Raw genomic sequence first — 13,780 nt, 5'->3', positions numbered from 1 at the left:
TATTTTTTTCAGGATCTTCAAAAAAATCAGATATATCATAATGAGTGGTGTAATTTTCAACATCATTTGAAACAAAATTTGTTTCCTTTCCCTTGTCATCCTTTTTCAAGGATGCTTGATAAAGATCAACTAGGTGCCTCGGAGTATGATAGGTACGCGATTAAAGGCCCTTTCCACCACAACGGAAACACTTATCCTTTGTTGATTAATTTTGCATTGTTTCTTTCTTTATCCCACTTCTGGTGAGATCCTTTCTTGTGAACATAATTTATTTTCCTTCTATAATATTTCTTGCTACCAAAGCCTTACCATTTACCTCTTCTGGGGTTATGATTTGCCACATTTGCTTTAGAAAATGGGGCGGCGTCAGCTGAGCGCGCTTCATGATTTTTTTAAGAGCAACTCATTGTTGCGTTCAACAACAAGAAGGCAAGAAATTAGCTCAAAATATTTTTCTAAATCCTTTTTCTCGATACTGCTACTGCAGGAGCATATTCGAAACATGGAAGGTCGAGAAAGTTTTCTCTAACATATTATTATCAGTTATCTTTTTCCCACATAATTTCATTCGTGAGGTGATTTGAAACATTGCTGAATTATATTCATTTATGGATTTAAAATCCTGTAGACACAAGTGCGTCCATTCATATCAGGCTTGAGGAAGTATCACTGTCTTTTGATAATTATACCTTTCTTCAAGGTCTTTCCACAGATCTACATGATCTTTTAATGTGAGGTATTCATTTTTCAATCCTTCGTCAAGATGACGACGAAGAAAAATCATAGCTTTGGCTTTATCCTTTTGGGATGAATTATTTTAAGCCTTAATGGTATCTCCAAGATCCATTGAATCAAGATGGATTTCAGCATCTAGTATCCATGATAAATAGTTGTTTTCAGATATATCAAATGTATTGAATTCAAGATGAGAGAGATTTGACGTAATAAAAATTTGTTACTTGAGTCTTCCTAAAATTTGATCAGAGTCTCGTACTGATAACATGTTGTAAAATAAATAAATAAGGAAGATGTAATAGATATAAAATAAAAAGATGTAAATAAAAAACTCTAGTATTAATATTCACTAATATAATTATCTCAATATAACAGAGATAGTTTATATATATTTATCTACTAATATATGTAGCAACTTATTAGTAAAAGAGAAAGAAGAATAGTATATGAAGAAGGAGAGAGTGATTTTATTGTTGATTGTAGTAGCAATCAACCGAGTATTATCATATTATCATCTTTATCACAACATAAGTGTGTGTTGTATGTTATTTTATTATTATTAGTTAGCATTGTATCTTTTTTTTATTTATTAGTTAGCATTGTATCTTGTTAATTTAAATAGAATAGAGTTACCAAAATTGGGCAGAAAAACAAACAAATGGACTGAATTTTTAAAACTCATACTAGTTCAAATTGAAAACAAAAAAGCTCCAGCCCCAGACGACGTCTGATGTCCCAAGAAAAAAATGAAACCTGGTTCTATTGAATTTTCGGATTTAGATTTTTAAAATTTTAAATTTTTATTTAAAAAATTAAAATATAATCTCACACTTTGATGAGCGGATAATTTATACGCTTTTTGGCATTGTTTTTGGTATGTGTTTAGCATGTTTTAGTTAGTTTTTATTATTTTTTATTTAAAATTTACTTTTCTGGACTTTACTATGAGTTTTTGTGTTTTTTTGTGATTTCAGGTATTTTCTGGCTGAAATTGAGGGACCTGAGCAAAAATCTGATTCAGAGGCTGAAAAGGACTGCAGATGCTGTTGGATTCTGACCTCCCTTCACTCGAAGTGGATTTTCTGGAGCTCTAGAAGCCCAATTGGCGCGCTCCCAATTGCGTTGGAAAGTAGACATCCAGAGCTTTCCAGCAATATATAATAGTCTATACTTTACTCGAGATTTGATGGCCCAAACCGGCGTTCAAAGTCAGCATCAGAATTCCCAGCGTTAAACGCCGGAACTGGCACCAAAGTGGGAGTTAAACGCCCAAACTGGCACGAAAGCTGGCGTTTAACTCCAAGAGAAGTCTCTACACGAAAATTCTTGCTCATCCCAAGCACACACCAAGTGGGCCCGGAAGTGGATATTTACGTCATTTACTCATTTTTGTAAACCCTAAGCTACTAGTTCTCTATAAATAGGACCTTTTGCTATTGTATTTGCAATCGAATCTTTGAGTAGTTCTATGCTACCTTAGATCACATTTTGGGGCTGGCCTCATGGCCATGCCTAGACCATGTTCTTATGTATTTTCAACGGTGGAGTTTCTACACACCATAGATTAAGGTGTGGAGCTCTGCTATACCTCGAGTATCAATGCAATTACTATTGTTCTTCTATTCAATTCAGCTTGTTCTTGTTCTAAGATATCACTTGTTCTTCAACTTGATGAATGTGATGATCCGTGACACTCATCATCATTCTCACCTATGAACGTGTGCCTGACAACCACCTCCGTTCTACCTTCGATTGAGTGTTTATCTCTTGGATTCCTTAATCAGAATCTTTGTGGTATAAGCTAGAATTGATGGCGGCATTCTTGAGAATCCGGAAAGTCTAAACCTTGTCTGTGGTATTCCGAGTAGGATTCAAGGATTGAATGACTGTGACGAGCTTCAAACTCGTGATTGTGGGGCGTTAGTGACAGACGCAAAAGAATCACTGGATTCTATTCCGACATGATCGAGAACCGACAGATGAATAGCCGTGCTGTGACAGAGTGCGTTGAACATTTTCACTGAGAGGACGGGATTGTAGCCACTGACAACGGTGATGCCCAACATACAGCTTGCCATGGAAAGGAGTAAGAAGGATTGGATGAAGACAGTAGGAAAGCAGAGAGACAGAAGGGACAAAGCATCTTCATACGCTTATCGGAAATTCTCACCAATGAATTACATAAGTATCTCTATCTTTATTTTATGTTTTATTTATCTTTTAATCATTCATAAGTATCTATAACCATTTGAATCTGCCTGACTGAGATTTACAAGATGACCATAGCTTGCTTCATACCAACAATCTCCGTGGGATCGACCCTTACTCACGTAAGCTTTATTACTTGGTCGACCCAGTGCACTAGCTGGTTAGTTGTGCGAAGTTGTGATAAAGAGTTGAGATTACAATTGTGCGTACCATGTTGATGGCACCATTGATAATCACAATTTCGTGCACCAAGTTTTTGGCGCCGTTGCCGGGGATTTTTCGAGTTTGGACAACTGACGGTTCATCTTGTTGCTTAGATTAGGTACTTCTCCTTTTTATTTTTCGAAAAAAATTTTTCAAAAATACAAAAAGATTTTCTATTTTGTTCTTCAGAGTTTTTAAGAATGAATTCTAGAGTTTCATGATGATTTGTTGAAGTCTGGCTGGCTGAGAAGCCATGTCTAATCTTTTGGACCGAAGTTTCAACTTATCATCACAAGAGCTTGTTGATTTCTATCAATTTTGCTGTTGAAAGCAATGATCTGCTAAAGCTTGGCTGGCCATTGGCCATGTCTAGTGTTTTGGACCGGAGCTTTCATTGAAAGCTTGGCTGGCTAGTAAGCCATGTCTAATTCCTGGACCGGAGTCTTAGACTAGCATTGCAATGATTCCTGGAATTCTTATTAAAAGTTTTGATTCTCTTTATTTTCTTCTCTATATAATTCTCGAAAATCACAAAAAAATTTATAAAACCATAAAAACTAAAAATATTTTATGTTTCTTGTTTGAGTCTAGTATTTATTTTTAAGTTTGGTGTCAATTGCATGTTTTTATTTTTCTTGCATTTTTCGAAAATTACATGCATGTGTCTTCATTTATCTTCAAGTTGTTCTTGATGATTTCCTTGCTCTGATCTTTAAATTCTCTTGTTTAGTGTGTTTTGCTGTTTCTCATATGCATTCTCAATTTGTTAGTGTCTCCTATATGAAAATTTTTAAGTTTGGTGTCCTGCATGCATTGTTTATTTGATCTTAGTTGCATTTTTATTGTTTCTCATCATCAAAAAATTCAAAAATATTTTTCAAAACTATGTCTTTTCAAGTCAATAATACAGAGAATTGAAGATTCAGAACATTCAGCAGAGGAATCAAACAGAAAAAGCTGGGCGTTCAAAACGCCCAGTGAAGAAGGAAAACTGGCGTTTAAACGCCAGCCAGGGTACCTGGCTGGGCGTTTAACGCCCAAAAAGGTAGAGATTTGGGCGTTAAACGCCAGAATGGGCACCATTCTGGGCGTTTAACGCCAGGATGACACTAGAGGGAAGATTTTGTTTTTAATTCACATTTTTTTCAAGTTTTCATTTTTTTCAAAATCAAATCTTTTTCAAATCATATCTTTTCAATCATATCTCTTTCAAAATCAATTTCTTTCCATTTTATATTTATTTTTGCTATTTTAAAAAATCCTTGCTTCAATTAAAGATTTACTTCAAAATTTTCAAGTTGTTACTTGCCTATTAAGAAAGGATCAAACTTTAAATTTTAAAATCATATCTTTTAATTTCTTGATAGTCAAGTAATCAACTTTAATTTTAAAAAATTTCCTTTTTCTAAATTGATTTTCAATCATATCTTTTCAAACATATCTTTTCAATCACATCTTTTTCAAAATTAATTTTTTCAATCATATCTTTTTTCTAATTTCAAAATCTTTTTCAAAAATTACTTTATTTCTTTCCCAATCTTAGTTTTCGAAAATCTCAATCAAATTTTCAAATTTTTTTTAAAATCTTTTAATTAATTTTCAAAAATTCTTCCCCTCTTTTCACATCCTTCTATTTAAAGGACTAAGACTCCTCATCAAGGTGCAATTCGAACTCTATCCCTCTTGATAAGTTCGAATTCCTTCTTCTCCACCTCCTCCTTCTATTCTTCTTTTCCTCTGACACCTCAAGGAATCTCTATACTGTGACATAGAGGATTTCCTACTTTCTTGTTCTCTTCTCTTTCATATGAGCAGGAACAAAGATAAAAGCATTCTTGTTGAGGCTGACCCGGAACCTAAAAGGACCTTGAAGCGAAAGCTAAGAGAGGCTAAAGCACAACTCTCTGGGGAGGACCTAACGGAAATCTTCAAACTAGAAGAAGATATGGCAGCCGAAAACAAAAACAATGCCAACAATGCAAGGAAGGTGCTGGGTGACTTTACTGCACCTACTCCCGACTTCTATGGGAGAAGCATCTCTATCCCTGCCATTGGAGCAAACAACTTTGAGCTTAAGCCTCAACTAGTTTCTCTGATGCAACAGAATTGCAAGTTTCATGGACTTCCATTAGAAGATCCTCATCAGTTTTTAGCTGAATTCTTGCAAATCTGTGACACTATCAAGACCAATGGGGTTGACCTTGAGGTCTATAGACTTATGCTATTCCCTTTTGCTGTAAGAGACAAAGCTAGGATATGGTTGGATTCACAACCTAAGGAAAGCCTGAACTCTTGGGAAAAGCTAGTCAATGCCTTCTTGGCAAAGTTCTTTCCACCTCAAAAATTGAGTAAGCTTAGAGTGGAAGTCCAAACCTTCAGACAGAAGGAAGGTGAATCCCTCTATGAAGCTTGGGAAAGATACAAACAATTGATCAGAAAGTGTCCTTCTAACATGCTTTCTGAATGGAGCATCATAGGTATCTTCTATGATGGTCTGTCTGAACTGTCCAAGATGTCATTGGACAGCTCTGCTGGAGGATCTCTTCATCTAAAGAAGACGCCTGCAGAAGCTCAGGAACTTACTGAAACGGTTGCAAATAACCAATTCATGTACACTTCTGAGAGGAATCCTGTGAATAATGGGACAAGTCAGAAGAAAGGAGTTCTTGAGATTGATACTCTGAATGCCATATTAGCTCAGAACAAAATATTGACTCAGCAAGTCAATATGATTTCTCAAAGTCTGTCTGGAATGCAAGCTGCACCAGGCAGTACTAAGGACACTTCATCTGAAGAAAAAGCCTATGATCCTGAGAACCCATCAATGGAAGAGGTGAATTATATGGGTGAACCCTATGGAAACACCTACAATCTTTCATGGAGAAACCATCCAAATCTCTCATGGAAGGACCAACAGAGGCCTCAACAAGGCTTCAACAACAACAATGGTGGAAGAAACAGGTTTAGCAATGGCAAGCCTTTTCCATCATCTTCTCAGCAGCAGACAGAGAACTCTAAGCAGAACCACTCTAACTTAGCAACCATGGTCTCTGATCTAATTAAAACCACTCAGAGTTTCATGACTAAAACAAGGTCCTCCATTAGAAATTTGGAAGCACAAGTGGGTCAGCTGAGCAAGAAAGTTACTGAACTCCCTCCTAGTACTCTTCCAAGCAATACAGAAGAGAACCCAAAAGGAGAGTGCAAGGCCATAAACACAATCAACATGGCCGAATTTGGAGAGGAGGAAGAGGTAGTGATCGCCACTGAGGAAGACCTCAATGGACATCCACTGGCCTCCAATGAGTTCCCTAATGGGGAACCATGGGAATCTGAGGCTCACACTGAGACCATAGAGATTCTATTGGATTTACTTCTGCCATTCATGAGCTCTAATGAGTATTCCTCCTCTGAAGAGGATGAAGATGTCACTGAAGAGCAAGTTACTAAGTACCTTGGAGCAATCATGAAGCTAAATGACAAGTTATTTGGTAATGAGACTTGGGAGGATGAACCCCCTTTGCTCACCAAAGAACTGGATGACTTGACTAGGCAGAGATTACCTCAAAAGAGACAGGATCCGAGGAAGTTCTCAATACCTTGTACCATAGACACCATGACCTTTGAGAAGGCTCTGTGTGACCTAGGGTCAAGTGTAAACCTCATGCTTCTCTCTGTAATGGAGAAGCTAGGGATCCTTGAGGTACAAGCTGCAAGAATCTCACTAGAGATGGCAGACAATTCAAGAAAACAAGCTTATGGACTTGTAGAGGATGTCTTGGTAAAGGTTGGAGACCACTACATCCCTGCTGATTTCATAGTCTTAGAGACTGGGAAGTGCATGAATGAATCCATCATCCTTGGCAGACTCTTCCTAGCCACAGCAAAGGCTGTGATTGATGTTGACAGAGGAGAATTGATCATTTAAGTGAATGGAGAATCCCTTGTGTTTAAGGCTCAAGGATATCCCTATGTAACCATGGAGAGGAAGCATGAAGAGCTTCTCTCAAAACAGACTCAAACAGAGCCCCCAAAGTCAAACTCTAAGTTTGGTGTTGGAAGGCCACAACCAAACTTTAAATTTGGTGTTGAACCCCACATTCAAACTCTAAGTTTGGTGTTGGGAGGTTCCAACATTTCTTTGAACATCTGTGAGGCTCCATGAGAGCCCACTGTCAAGCTACTGACATTAAAGAAGCGCTTGTTGGGAGGCAACCCAATGTTATATTTATCTATTTTCCATTATTATTTTATGTTTTCTGTAGGTTGATGATCATGTGAAGTCACAAAAACAATTGAAAAAGCAAAAACAGAATGAAAAACAGAGAAAAAAGCAGCACACCCTGGAGGAAAAGCTTGCTGGCGTTTAAACGCCAGTAAGGGCAGCAAATGGGCGTTTAACGCCCAGTCTAGCACCATTCTGGGCGTTTAACGCCAGAAAGGGGCACCAGACTGGCGTTTAACGCCAGGAATGGGCAAGGAGCTGGCATTAAACGCCAGAAAAGGGTAGCAGCCCGGCGTTTAACGGCAGAATTGGCAGAAAGGGCATTTTTGCACGCCACTCAGTGCAGAGATGAGCTATCCTTGACACCTCAGGATCTGTGGACCCGACAGGATCCCCACCTACCCCACCTCTCTCTCTCTTCTTCACCCATTCACCAATCACCTCAATACCTCTTCTCCAAAAACCCCTCACCTATCAAATCCCACCATTCTCTTCACCACTCACATCCATCCTTCATAAAACCCCACCTACCTCACCATCCAAATTCAAACCACTTTCCCTCCCAAAACTACCCATAATAGCCAAACCAGAAACACCCCTCTCATCCCTATATAAACCCATCTTCACTCCTTCATTTTCACACAACCTAAACACCAATTATCCCCCTTGGCCGAAACACAAAACCCACTCTATCTCCTCTATTTCTTCTTCTTCTACTCTTCTCTTTCTTCTTTTGCTCGAGGACGAGCAAACCTTCTAAGTTTAGTGTGGTAAAAGCGTTGCATTTTGTTTTTCCATAACCATTTATGGCACCTAAGGCCGGAGAAACCTCTAGAAAGAGGAAAGGGAAGGCAAAAGCTTCCACCTCCGAGTCATGGAAGATGGAGAGATTCATCTCAAGGGTGCATCAAGACCACTTCTATGAAGTTGTGGCCATGAAGAAGGTGATCCCTGAGGTCCCTTTCAAACTCAAAAAGAGTGAATATCCGGAAATCCGACATGAGATCCGAAGAAGAGGTTGAGAAGTTCTTACCAATCCCATTCAACAAGTCGGGATCTTAATGGTTCAAGAGTTCTATGCCAATGCATGGATCACCAAGAACCATGATCAAAGTGTGAACCTGGACCCAAAGAATTGGCTTACAATGGTTCGGGGGAAACGCTTAGACTTTAGTCTGGAAAATGTAAGGTTGGCATTCAACTTGCCCATGATGCAAGGAGATGAACACCCCTACACTAGAAGGGTCAACTTTGATCAAAGGTTGGACCAAGTCCTTATAGACATTTGTGAAAAGGGCGCTCAATGGAAGAGAGATTCAAGAGGAAAGCCGGTTCATTTAAGAAGGCATGACCTCAAGCCCGTGGCTAGGGGATGGTTGGAGTTTATCGAACGTTCAATCATTCCCACTAGCAACCGGTCCGAAGCTACTATAGACCGGGCCATCATGATTCATAGCATCATGATTGGAGAGGAAGTAGAAGTTCATGAGGTTATATCCCAAGAACTCTATAAGGTGGCGGACAAGTCCTCTACCTCGGCAAGGTTAGCCTTCCCTCATCTCATTTGTCACCTCTGTAATTCAGTTGGAATTAACATAGAGGGAGACATCCTCATTGATGAGGACAAGCCCATCACTAAGAAAAGGATAGAGCAAACAAGAGATCCCACTCATGGACATGAGCATGAGGAAATTCCTCATCATGAAATCCCTGAGATGCCTCAAGGGATGCACTTTCTCCCACAAAACTATTGGGAGCAAATCAACATCTCTCTAGGAGAATTGAGTTCCAACATGGGACAACTAAGGGTGGAGCACCAAAAACATTCCATCCTCCTCCATGAAATTAGAGAAGATCAAAGAATCATGAGAGAGGAGCAACAAAGGCAAGGAAGAGACATTGAGGAGCTCAAGAACTCCATAAGATCTTCAAGAGGAAGAACAAGCCGCCATCACTAAGGTGGACCCGTTCTTTAATCTCCTTGTTCTTTACTTTCCTATTTTTCGAATTTTTTATGCTTATGTTTATCTATGTTTGTGCCTTATGATCATTAGTGTCTTAGTTTATATGCCTTAAAGCTATGAGTGTCCTATGAATCCATCACCTTTCTTAAATGAAAAATGTTTTTAAGTGAAAAAGAAGAAGAAGTGCATGAATTTCAAATTTTAAAACAGTTTAATTATCTTAATGTGGTGGCAATGCTATTGTTTTTCTGAATGAATGCTTGAACAGTGCATATTTTTTAATTTGATTGTTTATGAATGTTAAAATTTTTTGCTCTTGAAAGAATGAAAGGAAAAGGAGAAATGTTATCTGATGATCTGAAAAATCATAAAATTGATTCTTGAAGCAAGAAAAAGCAGTGAAAAGCTTGCAGAAAAAAAAAGAGATATATGCGAAAAAAAAAGAAAAAGCAAGCAGAAAAAGCCAATACCCCTTTAAACCAAAAGGCAAGGTTGATAAAAAGGATCCAAGGCTTTGAGCATCAGTGGATAGGAGGGCCCACAGGAATAAAATCCTGGCCTAAGCGGCTAAAACAAGCTGTCCCTAACCATGTGCTTGTGGCGTGAAGGTGTCAAGTGAAAACTTGAGACTGAGCGGTTAAAGTCGAGGTCCAAAGCAAAAAGAAGAGTGTGCTTAAGAACCCTGGACACCTCTAATTGGGGACTCTAGCAAAGCTGAGTCACAATCTAAAAAGGTTCACCCAGTTATGTGTCTGTGGCATTTATGTATCCGGTGGTAATATTGGAAAACAAAGTGCTTAGGGCTACGGCCAAGACTCATAAAGTAGCTATGTTCAAGAATCAACATACTTAACTAGGAGAGTTAGTAACACTATCTGGATTCTGAGTTCCTATAGATGCCAATCATTCTGAACTTCAAAGGATAAAGTGAGATGCCAAAACTGTTCAGAAGCAAAAAGCTAAAAGCCCCGCTCATCTAATTAATACTGATCTTCATAGATGTTTTTGGAATTCATTGTATATTCTCTTCTTTTTATCCTATTTTATTTTCAGTTGCTTGGGGACAAGCAACAATTTAAGTTTGGTGCTGTGATGAGCGGATAATTTATACGCTTTTTGGCATTGTTTTTAGTATGTGTTTAGCATGTTTTAGTTAGTTTTTATTATATTTTTATTAGTTTTTATTTAAAATTCACTTTTCTGGACTTTACTATGAGTTTGTGTGTTTTTCTGCGATTTCAGGTATTTTCTGACTGAAATTGAGGGACCTGAGCAAAAATCTGATTCAGAGGCTGAAAAGAACTGCAGATGCTGTTAGATTCTGACCTCCCTGCACTCGAAGTTGATTTTCTGGAGCTAAAGAAGCCCAATTGTCGCGCTCTTAATTGCGTTGGAAAGTAGACATCCAGGGCTTTCCATCAATATATAATAGTCCATACTTTGCCCAAGATTTGATGGCCCAAACCGGCGTTCAAAGTCAGCATCAGAATTCCCAGCGTTAAACGCTGGAACTGGCACCAAAGTGGGAGTTAAACGCCCAAACTGGCACAAAAGCTGGCGTTTAACTCCAGAAAAAGTCTCTACACGAAAATGCTTCAATGCTCAGCCCAAGCATACACCAAGTGGGCCCGGAAGTGGATATTTACGTTATTTACTCATTTTTTGTAAACCCTAAGCTACTAGTTCTCTATAAATAGGACATTTTGCTATTGTATTTGCAGTCGAATCTTTGAGTAGTTCTATGCTACCTTAGATCACGTTTTGGGGCTGGCCTCATGGCCATGCCTAGACCATGTTCTTATGTATTTTTAACGGTGGAGTTTCTACACACCATAGATTAAGGTGTGGAGCTCTGCTGTACCTCGAGTATCAATGCAATTACTATTGTTCTTCTATTCAATTCAGCTTGTTCTTGTTCTAAGATATCACTTGTTCTTCAACTTGATGAATGTGATGATCCGTGACACTTATTATCATTCTCACCTATGAACGTGTGCCTGACAACCACCTCCGTTCTACCTTCGATTGAGTGTTTATCTCTTGGATTCCTTAATCAGAATCTTCGTGGTATAAGCTAGAATTGATGGCGGCATTCTTGAGAATCCGGAAAGTCTATATCTTGTCTGTGGTATTCCGGGTAGGATTCTAGGATTGAATGACTATGACGAGCTTCAAACTCGTGATTGTGGGGCATTAGTGACAGACGCAAAAGAATCACTGGATTCTATTCCGACATGATCGAGAACCGACAGATGAATAGTCGTGCTGTGACAGAGTACGTTGAACATTTTCACTGAGAGGACGGGATTGTAGCCACTGAAAACGGTGATGCCCAACATACAGCTTGCCATGGAAAGGAGTAAGAAGGATTGGATGAAGACAGTAGGAAAGCAGAGAGACGGAAGGGACAAAGCATCTTCATACGCTTATCTGAAATTCTCACCAATGAATTACATAAGTATCTCTATCTTTATTTTATGTTTTATTTATCTTTTAATCATTCATCATCTATAACCATTTGAATCCGCCTGACTGAGATTTACAAGATGACCATAGCTTGCTTCATACCAACAATCTCCGTGGGATCGACCCTTACTCACGACCCTTACTCACGTAAGGTTTATTACTTGGACGACCCAGTGCACTTGCTGGTTAGTTGTGCGAAGTTGTGATAAATAGTTGAGATTACAATTGTGCGTACCATGTTGATGGCGCCATTGATGATCACAATTTCGTGCACCACACTTTTAAATAATTTTTTCATATTCTTTTTTAATCTCATGTATGATATAAATAATAAGAGATTAGACTTTATCTTCTAACATAAAATTTACAATTTAGACGATCAAATCCCACTGTTCAGAGACTTCGTCCCCATTCTCCTTCGTCCTTCCCTACTCTCCGTCTCCTTCACCTTCGTCCTTGTCGCCATTCTCCTTCCTGGCCCCCTGAACAACCACCCCAGCTCTGTCTCTATCACCTCCATTCATCGCTACGGCGCCACTACACCTTCACCTCCGTCGCCGCGCCTCTCGCCGGATCTACCAGCTCTCCTCCGCTTGCGTCTCGCGTCTCCGCCTCCGGCCGCCTGCGTCTTGCTCGAATCTTTGTCTCTACTTCGCTCATGATTCTATCACGAGCTCGCCTCCACTGCTCAAGCGCTTACTCCCTCTCATCGCACAAGGCTTCGACGTTTCGAACTTCTTCCCTCAAGCTTCACATCCATCTCTTTCTCTAAATACCACAAATTCAATGCAATTTTGTTGACCTTTATTTGGGAGCGGAAATTTAGAATTAAGATACAGGGATTTTAGAAGATGAAATCTGTTCCTTTCTTTGTTTAATTGTGATCCAACTTTTCTTTTTTTTCTAGTTGTATTTCGGTTCAGTATTGTTATGCTTGCCATTTGTTTGATGAATTTTCTGAGAGAGATGGAAAAAGTGGAACTTGATTTCTGTGTTTTCTATTTCCAATTCATAAGATTTACGTAATTTTCCTCTTGGATTGTTTATGAAATTGGGTGTAAGCAGTTAGTTTTCTCAGATTGTTAATGTTGTACAATTTCTAAACTCTACCATTTTTCACAGTGGAGGAAAAAAAACATATGGACGAGGTGGTTATAATCCTATCCTAGGGTTTGAGAATGTTGTCTACTTCATTGCCAGCATACCATATACTTCATTGCGAATTCATCTTCCGGTAGGTTAGTATTTTCTATCCAGTCTTTCCACCTGTCTGAAGGAGAACTTAGGGGAACACATTCCCCTGATGCTTTGAGATTACTCAATTTATATCTTATTTTGGCAAACTGTTGCTCAACTTTAGTTTTTCAAATTGCAAATTTACCGAATTTGAGCTACTATGCATGCTTATTATGATCATTAATTATTATAGACTGCAGAGAGGATAATATTTGTATTGTAGAGTTTATATTTTATACCATGTTTACTGTGCTAAGATCTTATTCGGAGTGAGGTTAGTATTTGTTATGCTGTTCAAACATTTTTTATTATGCCAAGCTTATTCCTTGTTGTGCATATTAATTATCTTGACTTTTATTCCATTATTTTACTTTCAGTTTTCTCCTTCTAATATATACCATATTTCCTCCTATTTTTGTATGAACCACATGCATATACTATGTAGTGTACTGTTCGCATAATAAATCATATTTAGGTTGATTGTAGACAATTCAGGTTACTTATTTGGATAGTTGTTCTTTGTCTCAGGCAATATCTCTTTTGATTCAATATTGGTGAGTGAAACTTAAGAAACTGTATGCTTTCATTCAAAATGAGTTGGAAGACCATACTATGCTATATATTTATGTGTATATCTGTAAAATTGCTTGCTGATGCATGTTGTTGAATTCAGTTGATTTCATCTACCAGTAGCATATCTCAGGAAATTGTGGCTAATATGATGAAAGCCTTTAGGAAGTGA

The 13,780-nt window shown here is 38.4% G+C and overlaps 1 non-coding gene across 1 annotated transcript; it reads right to left on the bottom strand.

Moving 5' to 3' along the window:
* Positions 1 to 5,497: 5,497 nt before the first annotated feature.
* Positions 5,498 to 5,605, bottom strand: LOC112731204 (small nucleolar RNA R71). Its single transcript, XR_003166992.1, has one exon. It is a non-coding gene; the product is annotated as a small nucleolar RNA R71 (small nucleolar RNA).
* Positions 5,606 to 13,780: the final 8,175 nt, after the last annotated feature.

Source organism: Arachis hypogaea, chromosome 12 (genome assembly GCF_003086295.3).
Source record: "Arachis hypogaea cultivar Tifrunner chromosome 12, arahy.Tifrunner.gnm2.J5K5, whole genome shotgun sequence".
Taxonomy (NCBI): Eukaryota; Viridiplantae; Streptophyta; class Magnoliopsida; order Fabales; family Fabaceae; genus Arachis; species Arachis hypogaea.
The sequence above is the reverse complement of the archived record's forward strand: the minus strand, read 5'-3'. Positions and strand labels throughout refer to the sequence as shown.